This window comes from Simochromis diagramma, unplaced genomic scaffold (genome assembly GCF_900408965.1).
Source record: "Simochromis diagramma unplaced genomic scaffold, fSimDia1.1 OVJJ01000103.1, whole genome shotgun sequence".
Classification (NCBI taxonomy): Eukaryota; Metazoa; Chordata; class Actinopteri; order Cichliformes; family Cichlidae; genus Simochromis; species Simochromis diagramma.
Window position 1 is genome coordinate 9,460 of NW_024387289.1, and position 2,098 is coordinate 11,557.

General features: G+C 42.3%; 1 long non-coding RNA gene across 1 annotated transcript; it reads left to right on the forward strand.

Annotated features, from left to right (window-relative positions):
- Window positions 1–851: 851 nt before the first annotated feature.
- LOC120716379 lies at window positions 852–1,630 on the forward strand. Its single transcript, XR_005691884.1, has 2 exons — window positions 852–1,424; window positions 1,519–1,630. It is a non-coding gene; the product is annotated as an uncharacterized LOC120716379 (long non-coding RNA).
- Window positions 1,631–2,098: the final 468 nt, after the last annotated feature.

The following is a 2,098-nucleotide window of genomic DNA, read 5'->3' on the forward strand; positions in this document are numbered from 1 at the left end:
GTAGGTACAATTGATATATTTGTTGCACTGTCTGCTGTCCTCTTGGCCAGATTACTCTTAAAAACTACAATTCAAATGTCAACAAGATGTTTTTGAACTGGATAAATAAAGGATATAGAAAAGTCAGTGCCAAAAACTGATTGCAGCTTTTACCTTGTTACAGGAATGTTGCTGGTGGCTCAAAGTGACTTGATATCATTAATGAGGGATACATTTCACGTATTATAGACCAACAAGTTATTTATAGCAGGTTAAATACGAGCAATCAGTTTAGGGCAAATAACGGAAATCAGTTTTTGGCAGACGATCATTTTTTGGCACAACACCAGTCATTCTCACACATGTACTGTATCATATAAAATATATAAACTAAATATCTTTGAAAAGTATAGAATCTAATCGTTTGTTTGTTTGTTTGTTTTTACTTTATCAAACTGTTGTCTACTACAGTATTATTAGTATATTATATTATACTAATAATATAGCATCCACCATCTCCTGCTTGCATATTTCTGATAACATCTTAGTGGTGTGGCAGCCGTCGATTGAGCCAGCCCTGCAAACCCTGTGGATGGACAATGCAGTGGGCAGTGGGAGGAAGCATCCAAAAGCTCTCTTTGCAGACCACCCTGTGTGATTCTCCACTCGCTGACCAGAAAAGACAAACCGCAGGTCTCAGTTGCAGCACCCCGTCCATGTCTGATCTTGCTCGGGCAGATTCAGCAACACTGCCAGAGACTTCCTGTAATCTATTACAGTTGTTCAAGAGCAACTGTAAATATTGTTTTTTCATCTTTATGTTACGGAGTATAGCACGGTGGGAAGGGACGGAGAGAACCCCCCCCCCCCTTAAGTTTTGTTGATTTTGTTTTTTGAGTTTGTTTTGGATTTATTGCATGTTTTCGTGTTTACTTACGGTTGTTGTGCCTATGTGGGAGGGGAGATTTTACTCTAGCCCAGCTGCCAGTGAGGCGGAGTTGAATACAGGGAGCGGCCGATTGGAGTTGCTCTTTATAAAGGGGAGAGGAAGCAGGAAGTGGTGTTGTTGTTTTTAGTAGGACTTCGGTGAAGTAAGAGAGCCCCGGAGATCGAGGACAAAGTGTGCACATTTTTAATGGAAAGGATTTTATTTTGCCTGGCCTGGTTTTGCTTTTAACGAAACGGAGGACGTGGAAAGGAGGACTCATTTCTATGGAGCTGGGAGAGGACGTGCTGGAAAAGAGAGGACGTGTTGGAAAAGAGAGGACGTGCCGGAAAAGAGAGGACGTGCTGGAAAAGAGAGGACGTGTTGGAAAAGAGGAAAACGAGCACTAGACTGGAGACCTCCTGTGCCCCAATAAGAAAAATCGGACCAGTTCTGGGAAGTCTAACTGCCGGGAGGAGATGTGGAGACCCAGCCTGGAACGAAGTTAAAGTCTAAACAGGTGGGTGGCAAACCTGTTTGAGGGAGCTGCAGGATTGATCCGTGTTGGTTGCATGTTCGTGCAGTGACCCTCTCTCCCCTGTTTTGTAAACTAGGCGAAGGACTCGGACCGTGGTGGTATTTGGGCTTCGGATCCCTGGCCGGAGTTGTCTTCAGCCGGTAGTTTGCCTAGAGGAAGAACAAATAAATTTTGTGTAACCCATTGCAGTGTGTGCGTGGTGGTTTGTTGCTGGTCCCTACTAGAACTCCTATTCTTTTTTTTTTGTACGGAGGCTCTCTTAACAGCCCTCTCGTAACATTTACATACTGTGTATTTGAAATATTCTTGTTTAATTGTTATTGTTACAGTGGGGCAAAAAAGTATTTAGTCAGCCACCGATTGTGCAAGTTCCCCCACCAAAAATGATGACAGAGGTCAGTAATTTGCACCAGAGGTACACTTCAACTGTGAGAGACAGAATGTGAAAAAAAAAAATCCATGAATCCACATGGTAGGATTTGTAAAGAATTTATTCGTAAATTAGGGTGGAAAATAAGTATTTGGTCAATAACAAAAATACAACTCAATACTTTGTAACATAACCTTTGTTGGCAATAACAGAGGTCAAACGTTTACTATAGGTCTTTACCAGGTTTGCACACACAGCAGCTGGTATTTTGGCCCATTCCTCCATG